The 9451-nt window shown below is 41.9% G+C and overlaps 1 long non-coding RNA gene across 2 annotated transcripts; it reads right to left on the minus strand.

Annotated features, from left to right (window-relative positions):
* Window positions 1–1101: 1101 nt before the first annotated feature.
* On the minus strand, window positions 1102–8931 carry LOC135291796 (uncharacterized). Of its 2 annotated transcripts, none has more exons than XR_010354498.1 (3): window positions 4354–8931; window positions 2797–3993; window positions 1102–2564 (listed from the first exon to the last, which is right to left on the minus strand). It is a non-coding gene; the product is annotated as an uncharacterized LOC135291796 (long non-coding RNA). The 2 variants fall into 2 exon arrangements; XR_010354497.1 differs by having other exon boundaries at window positions 3872–3993; window positions 4354–8930.
* Window positions 8932–9451: the final 520 nt, after the last annotated feature.

A 9451-nucleotide genomic window follows, 5' to 3' on the forward strand; every position in this document is an offset into this window, starting at 1 on the left:
TGCTTAGAAACTTGGGGTAATACTGAATAAGGCTGACTTTTAGGGTCCCAGCACTGATAAAGTTGTTCATTGGGATGTAATATGCAGTTCTTGTTTCTGATTTTCTTCTTTGACTAAAAGGTATGTGGTTCGTTCAGTATCCACCACATCTTGTGATCCTCAGTTAATAAATATCTTTTACAGGTAGTTTCTACAACTTCCTCAGTGTACCTTTTTCCTTTTCTCCAGATACATTCTTCTCCAAGAACTGTGTCCCTCAATAGCCAATTGTCTTGATCTCTTGGAGTTTGGGAGGGGAAATAATTTAGTTTAAGTCATTTGAGGGGTCCAGTACTGACTCCTTGCTGAGGCCAGGCTTCTGATTTGAAGGTGCCTCCACAAACCCAACAATTGGTTATATTTTGATTTTTACTAATTTGTTCTGCTAAAACAATAAATAAGTTTTTATTGGTAGCTAGTGGATTGTCCTCTTTTTGTTTCTCCCTTTCAGTTATTAGAACTTCTCGAACCAAATCAACTTCACAAGCTTTTTTCTTTTTTAAAAAAAATCTTCCTTTTAGGCTATATAATTAAAATTGACATATAGCCAATTCTCTTGATCAGGACATTCTCCATTCCTTTTCTGGTTTGCATTTCCAATATTTCTACCAATCCACTGTTTTTTGCCTGATTCTCAGCATGTATTCAGTGTCATCATATTATAACAAAAGGGATCTACATAAGTATGTGCCTGGAATGAGTGTTTTATGAGGTAGGAGTTCCCTTTGGTCAGGTACACTGTATGTTAGCATTGGTGGCAGCAGACGCAGGCTCTGACAAGGGGGATCTACAGGATCCAGAGGGAGAGTATGAGGAGTAGGGCGCACCTTCCCTTCCCTCGCTCAGGGATCAGTGGGAAGATTGAAGTGCCGTGGTACTCTCTGATAGGTGGTGCAGACCTTTCAAGCTCTCTGGTTTTTCTCCTGGGTTCGAACCCCTTGGTTGTCATGGGAGTGTACCTGGATGCAGGAAGGGACCTAAATGCAGGAAAGTCCTTCCTCGAACTGGCCTTGGTTCTATTCATGTTGTTTCTCCCAAGGAAATTAAAAAAAAAAAAAAAAAAGACGTAGTTATTGAGAGGAAAGGTCATTTCTCAGGGAAATGATACTCTTCACTGGTGGAGAAATGGAATTGAAAATTTGTAATAACTTGTTAAATAGTAACTACAACATCCATTAGATTCTTTTCTGTAAAACAGTGAGAGAATAACAATTGATATAATAATTTCAGGGATAACACTGGGGAGGACTGTTGTAGACAGTAGTTCATGGAGGTTTCTCATTATCTTGCGGTGGTGTTACTGGACCTTTTACTTGGCTGATGGAAGTGCACCCTTTTTCCTGTGTTTGGATGGCTGTCTCTGTGGTCAATCGAACTTGGAAAGGACCTTCCCCCGATGGAGTCAGGGATTGTTCCTTCCAGCATTTAATAAGTACCTAGTCTCCGGGGCAGATCTTATGTAAATAGAAGTCTAAAGGAACGTTCTGGGGTACAAGACCTCTCTGCATTAAGTCTTTTAGATTCTGGGCAATCATTTGAATATACTTTTGCACATTTCTATTTCCTCACTCTTTGGCAGTTACTTGATGCGGGGTGGCTAAATAGGGAAGCCTGTATAACATTTCATATGGGGAACAACCTAAGTCAGCTCTGGGTTGCCTCTGGATTCTGAGAAGGGCAAGGGGTAGGCACTTTATCCAAGTCCACTTCATTTCTAACATCAGTTTGGTCCAGGTTGTTCTAATAGTCTGATTCATGCATTCTACCCTTCCCGAACTTTGAGGGTGCCAGGGGTATGTAATTTCCAAGTTATTCCAAATTGTTGAGCCAATTGTTGCAATACTAATGATGTAAAATGGGTACTTTGGTCTGAATCAATGTTATTTATAATTCCATATCTTGGGACTGTCTGTTCTAGGATTACCTTACTTACTGTTTGAGCAGTGGCATTAACAGTTGGAAATGCTTCAACCCCATTGGTAAGGTGATCTACAATCACTAAGAAATACTTCCATCTTTGGGCATGGGGCATTTCTGTGAAATCAATTTGAATACTTTGGAAGGGTCTAATTGCAATTTCAATTCTTCCAGGTCTTGTTCTCCTCATTAATTTTCTGTTGACTTTTTGGCAAATTATCCAACCTATGGTAATTTGATTAGCTAATTCATCAATTCCCCGACATCCAAAATTTTGAAGAAAGTGACCTGCTAAAGCTTTAGATCCCCAGTGCGTGGATTGGTGGAAGTTCTGTAAAATTTCTCGAGTGAGCTCTTTATTTAACATTTGGTGGCCATCAGGAGGATGCCACTGTCCCTCAGAATCTTCCTTTCCACCTAGTGATATGAGTTTCTGTTTTTCATCATCTTTAAAAATAGGGATGGGAAGAGTGTTGTCTGGTGTACTCTCGGGTGTGTGTCTTGGATAAAATCTGTATACCTTTACTTCCCCCTCAAAAGCAGCCTCCTTTGCAGCATGGTCTGCTAGGATGTTTCCTCTAGTTTCTCCAGAGATCCCTTTTGATGACCTGGAACACGTACCATTGTAATTTCTTTCGGTAACTTAAGTGCCTCTAAAATTTTTAATATAAGTTCTTTGTGTAAAACGTCTTTGCCCTTAGATGTGGGAAACCCTCTTTCAGCCCAGCTTTTCCCGAATGTGTGGACTACTCCATATGCATATTTAGAGTCTGTATAAATGGTTCCAATACCTCCATCTAGTCTGTACAATGCTTTTTCCAAAGCATCTAATTCACATACCTGGGTAGACCAGGAAGGTGGTAGTTTTCCTTTTCTGTCATGTACAGTTCTTTTCCATCTCTGGTGGAGTATCCAGAGGACCTCTTTCCATTTACAGCTCTAGATGATCGGTCAATGAACAGGATTTCTCCTTCATCTAATGGGCTCTCTTGGAGGTCTTCTCGAATTTTTGTTTGCAGGTTTATAAAAACTATGCAGTTGTGCATGAGATCTTGTTTTTGGGGATTCCACATAGGAACTGTGCGGGATTGGTGTGGGTGGTTGTTTTCAGGGTTACATTTGTGGAATGGATGAGGGTGCTCCCATATTGTGTAATATGAGAGTCTGTTAGCCATTCGGCTGCTCGTTGTTTAAGAATGGTTTGGATGGAGTGTGATATGTATTCTATCAGATTTCTCTCAAATATAAGTTTTTGGCTGGCTGTTACTAGGGTGGCTGCTGCAGCGATTGATTGGATGCATGCTTGCCATCCTTGGGACAGAGGGACCAACAATATGGACAAGTAGGCTACAGGTTTATGGAATCCTGACCACTCTTGGGCCAAGACCCCGTAAGTAATTCCTATATAGGTTTAATATATAGGTGAAAATCTTCTTCTAGTGAAGGAAGAAAGAGAACTGGGGTCTGAATCATCTTTTGCTTTAAATTTTCTAAGTTTTTATTATCCTCTTGGGTCCAATTAATAGGTTCTGATGTAGTTAATTTTTCATATAAAATTGTGATACTTTGTGTGTATTCATCAATCCATATTCTACAATACCTCCTTAAGCCTAATAATTGTCTAACCTCGCTCTTTTTTTGTGGAGGTTGTAAATTTAAAATTCCTTCTATCCTTTCAGTACTCAATTTTCTGGTACCATGACCAATTACATGTCCAAAATATTTTACTTTGGTTTATCAAATTGTAATTTGGATTTAGATACTCTTAGTCCATTCTCTCCTAGAAGTTCAGTAATTGATTGGTGCCTAATTTTACAGTGGATTCTTGCTCTCTGGAGAGTAGTATGTCATTTACATACTGTGTTACTTGTATTCCTGAGGGTGGAGAAAAGGAAATGAACAGGCTCTCCAAGACCTGACTGAAGAGTGTGGGAGACTCCATGTACCCTTGCAGCCGCCAGGTCCAGGTGAGCTGCTGTTTCCTTCCAGTGTCTGGATCTTCCCAGGTGAAGGCAAACAGGTGTCTAGAAGGAGAATCTACAGGGCATGACCAAAATGCATCCTTCAGGTCAGTTACTGAGAACCAAGAGTGCGTAGGTGATAACTTAACAAGGTGTAAGGGTTTTGTACTAACAGGCACACAGCTTGCACTCTTTTATTTACTTCACGTAGGTCTTGAAGTAGCCTGTAGTTATTGTCAGGCTTTTTAATAGCAAGAATGGGGTGTTGTATGTGGAAGTACATGGCTCTAGTATGTTATCATGTCACAGTTGGGTTATTATGGGTTTTAGCCCATACCTTTTGGTCTTTGTAAGGGGGTGCTGGGGTACTTTTCTGGTTTAATGTCTGGAAGGAGATTCATTACAATGGGTGTAAAGTTCATTTTATCCCAGTTACCTGGTCGGGCCTACACTGTAGGATTAATCAGTTGTTCATCTTGTGTGGATAAAGTAAACAATTTGACCTTCATCCTTCCTTCTTGTGGAACTACTCCAACTTTCAAAGGTATCTGGAGATCCCGAGCAAGTAAGTTGTTACCTGCTGGAGGCAGAAAAACAAATCTCCCTTTCTGGTTAGTCCGTTACCCTTTATAGTGACATTCTTAATGATGGGAATGGGAAAGGATTCCCCTTTAACAGCACAAATATTGGAAGTGTCTTTGCTTATGGCACATGCATTTGGTTTTTCAATTACACAAGTTGTCTCTGCTCCTGTGTCTACTAATAATTCCATTAATTGTTCTAGGAGTCCTATCCTTGATTTTATCAAGGGCTCTTGAAGATGGATTTTGTGCCCCAAGAAGAAAAGCTCCTGACCCCTTCAATTCTCTGAGGGCTGATTGTCCACTCGGAGAATCTCTTAAGTCCCTCAATGTCTTAAAACAGCAGGATTGCATATGGTCTTCTTTCTTACAATAAAAGCAAATAGGTTTCTTTAATTTAATATTCTCCCCATCCTGCCTAATTGGTTTAGGAATTTGGACAGCAGCCATCATCTTAGCTTTAGTCTTCATTTTCTCTTCATTTCACCTGGCATAAACTTCTTGTGCTTCAGCTAATAACTCATCTAAACTTCTTTCTGGCCATGCATCTAATTTCTCTAATTTCCGTTTTATGTCAGGCCAAGAATGTAACACAAAGTGGACCTAGAACATTGTCTTCCCTCCTTCACTATCTAAATCTCTTTCTAAATATAATTGGATGTTATTACTTAAGCGAATTATACAGTCAGTTGGGCTCTCATCTTTTTCTTGTTCATCACCAAAGGCTTTCTTCATGTTATTAACTCTGGGGACTGCCTCTTTTATTCCCCTTAAAATTCGGGTTCTGTATTCTGCTATACTTTTTCTTCCCTCATCTGAGTTAGGGTTCCATTCTGGATCTGTTAATGGTAATTTCTTCTCTCCAGTTGGTTCTAAATTATGTTCTCTGTACAATATATTGATCCCTGCAGTCTAAATAATTTTCTCTTCTCTGGAGAGAAAAGGTTTGCATGATTGAATTTAATTCTCCCCAAGGGTAAATCCTAGGCCCTAAGAATTGGTCAAATTGTTCTGACAAACCTACTGGGTCACTGAATGATATCTCCATTTCCTTTTTAAAATGCCTCACTTCTGAAGAGGTGAGGGGTGCATTTCCATGTCCTATTCCACCTTGTGCACCCCCCATTGGGACCTCTCTGAGGGGTGGCACCTTTGTTTTATCTTTACTGCTGAAGCAGGAGGAACATTTTTGTACTGCCAGGGTTCTCCCTCGAGTGAAGAAGGCTGGACCTTCTTGATTGGATGGAACTTCCTGCATGGCTGAATTTGTAATTTGCCTGGAGGAGGATGATAGATTATATGTTTCTTCTGATGTCCACCTCTACTTCAACTTCTTCAGCCCTCTCAGTTACATGACTCATTTGAAGCCTCCAACAACTCAGCTGCAACTGCAGCTGGTTCGTTAGGAGGTGCAGTAGCGGGGAGGAAATTTAATAGGACCCACCTTGGCTGATTGGTTTTCCTTGTTGTGTCTTTATCATTGATCGTTACAGAGAGAATTTGGTTTGTTTTATCTGTTTCTACTTCGTTTTTGATGTTCCAATATTTAAACCAGACCTCCACATATTGCAATTCAATTGTGTCTGCAGTTAATTTATTTTGGACATAATTGTGAAGTACTTTGCAAATCTGCATCCCGGTAGACCCATGCTTCGGCCAGCGAAGACCTTGTTTTAATTTCTTCTTTGGCCATTCAAACATGCAATGCACAATCTTCAGCTGTGGGTCTTTATAAGCTGATGTCCTTCCCATTCTTTTAACATGGTTCCCAAGGGATTCTCAGGGAAGATTCTGTATTTCTGTAATTGCTTGTTGTTCTTCCTATGCTTTTGTCCCATTCTGATATTATGGGGGGAAAATAAATTAATAAATATTTAATTAACCAAGGTGAGTATAATGATTTGAATAGAGATGCTGTATTACAATGTTGAAAAAAAAGAAACCTTGGGAATTAAAAAGAAATTAAAACTAAACCACTCAATATGGCTGTTGTCCATCTGTGGGAAAAGGTATGATCCCTCCCTGTGGGTATGATCCTGTGTGGGTGGATCATTGGGCCTTTCCAAAAGACAAATTAGAAGCACACCACGCCCTAGTGCGAGAACAATTATTAAAAGGACACATTGTACCATCAACTAGTCCCTGACCCCTGTCTTTTTATAAAAATCCTGGCAAAGACAGATGGAGGTTATTACAAGACTTTTGGAAAGTAAATGATGTTTTAGAAGACATGGGCCCCTTGCGACCAGGCCTCTCCTCACCTTCTGTGCTTCCCAGGGACTGGCAGCTCACAATCCTTGATACCAAAGACTTTATTCAACATCCCTCTCTGTCCTGCACTCCCAAATTCACATTTTCGATACCAATCATCAACTGTCAAGAACCCTTTAAAAGATATCATTAGGTCACATTGCCACAGGGAATGAAAACTTCCCCTGTTTTATGTCAAATGTTTGTGGCTGGGATTCTATCTCCAATCAGGAAAGCCTTCCCTGAAGCTATAATTCTACATTACATGGACGACATTTTAATTTTCTCCCAAGACAAGACTTACCTTAACACAGCAATCAGAAAGACTATGACAGCAGTTAAGATGCAGGTTTTGATATGGCTCCTGAAAAACCCAGTACACCTCCCCATGGAAATACCTTGGATTCCTAATCAGTCAGCCAGCCATTACTCCCCAAAGTGTCTCCATCAAAGATAACGCTCAAATGCTAAGGGATATACAACAGTTGTGTGGCTCCATCACCTGGATCCGACCACTGCTTGGACTCACGAGAGAAGAGCTGTGCCCTTTGTTCAGCCTACTGAAGGGGAGCCATGACCTGACTTCCCAGCGCATCTTAACTCCCGATGCCCACGACGCACTGCGAAAGGTAGCACCTGCTATCTCATCTCGAAAAGCACACCGCGTTGACCGCTCTCTAACCTCCCAGTTTGCTATTCTTGGTAAATCCCCACATTTCCAGGCACTGCTTTTTCAGTGGGACCCGTCTTCTACAGAAAAATTGTTAATTATAGAATAGGTATTTTTGCCACACCAAAAAAAACTATTACAATCCCTCAAGAGCTTTTAGCTCAATTAATCATTAAGGGCCGGAACCGCCTCCGAACCCCTGCAGCGTGTGACCCAACATACATTTATCTAGCATTTCAGCTACAGAAAATGGAATCCCTATTACAGACAAATGAACACCTTCAGTTTGCTTTAGACAGCTATCCTGGACAAGTCTCTATTCATTATCCAAAACACAAGCTACTAAAACAAATATTCCATCTAGTCCCAAATTCTCTAAAAGGTAAGGTTCCTCTTAAAGCCCTCACAGTTTTTACAGATGGCTCTGGAAAATCACACAAATCGGTTATCACTTGGAAGGATCCAAACACTCAGAAGTGGGAGTCGGATGTTCAAGTCATTGAAGGAACCCCCCAAATTCCTGAGTTGGCTGCTGATGTCAGAGCATTAAAAAAATTCCTTTTAATCTAGATCAACAACCTTTTAATCTAGTAACTGATTTGGCCTATATTACCAGGACAGCTAAAAGGACAGAACACTCCATTCTAAAAGAAGTGTCTAATCAACAATTATTTGGCTTGCTCTGCAAGTTGGTATGGCTTGTCTCCCACTGGGGAATCAGAAGGCAGATCTTCTAGCTGTGACTGGTAACACCAATCACAGTCCCATGTACTGGGAAAGGTGCAGCAGATGCTGCCCAAGGCTTCGTTGTGCTGCTGCCCTAAAATAAGGAATTCTGGAGCATAACGTTGACCCAAAAAAGCAGCAGCACCACCAAAATGGGCTTTGACTCTCTACAAATCGGTTTCTCAAGGGCTGGCACCCTCAGATTCCAATCAGACCTTTCATTCCCCACTGCTTGCTAACATCAGCCATCTGGGCTGCCTTCATGGAGATGCTGCCAAATTTTAGAGATCTTTTGTAGCACCCCAGCGTATCCCCAAAAAGGAGCTGCCACTGCTATGGTACCTTTAATACTTTCCTTACCGGCAAAGAGCAATTTGCTTCACAGAGACAGACAGAGAGAGGGAGAAAGAGAGATTATTTTGGGTAGGAGAAAATGGGTAATCACATGTCTTCACTAGTGTGACTGAATGTAAAAGCCATGCCCTAGACATGTGGGGTGGAAAACCAGAGATAAATAGATGTTAGGCAGAGAGGTAGAAATAATACATGAGGAACTAGAGATAGCCACGTATTTATCCCACCCCCTTAGGGCTGTAGGAAAGGGGAGTATTTTCCTCCAAGTGCTGGGTTGGCAGCCTGCCGCAGCCCACTGCCATATCCAGCCCTTTTCTCAGCTCTTCTGGGTTTGGAAGAATTTGCTTAGGCCAATAGATTTTTGGGGTGGACGCTGCGAATCCAAGCTTTCTGAGAGGAAGGAAGCACTGATAAGGATTCTTTGATTTCGAGACTGCGGGCAAACGGAAGAGGAGGAAAAGCCCTCCCAGGAAGGAGACAGGGGAGACCGGGAAGAGAAGCCGCAAGCGGGCTGGCAGCGCGGAGTGTCCCTGCTGCCAACCGCGCCAGCCGCCCCAGCCGGCGGGAGGCCCCTTTCCGTGCGGGCAGTGCCAACGGTGCGCAAGCTCCTCCTCCTTCTGCTCCCAGCTGCCCCTTTGGCCTAAAGCACGCTGACCCTTTCCAAAGGCACCACTGGGCAAGCTGAGGCCACTTGCAGGATCGCCCCTGGCAGCCCTGCTCAAGCTTACAGCCCACTTGGAACCCAAACAGCTTCGTTCAAACCCAGCATTCCCAGTGAAACCTTGCCATGCCCCAACAAGACACAGCTGATACAAGCAGGAACACATGCATCAAAGCTTGCTTTGATGCTGCTGATCCAATTAAACCTAGGATCAAGCAAAAGGAGGAAGACATTTCAAAGAATTGAAACCAGAAAGATCAGACTCATGGTGCTGATCAATTTAATAAACACG

This window comes from Passer domesticus, unplaced genomic scaffold (genome assembly GCF_036417665.1).
Source record: "Passer domesticus isolate bPasDom1 unplaced genomic scaffold, bPasDom1.hap1 HAP1_SCAFFOLD_121, whole genome shotgun sequence".
Lineage (NCBI taxonomy): Eukaryota > Metazoa > Chordata > Aves > Passeriformes > Passeridae > Passer > Passer domesticus.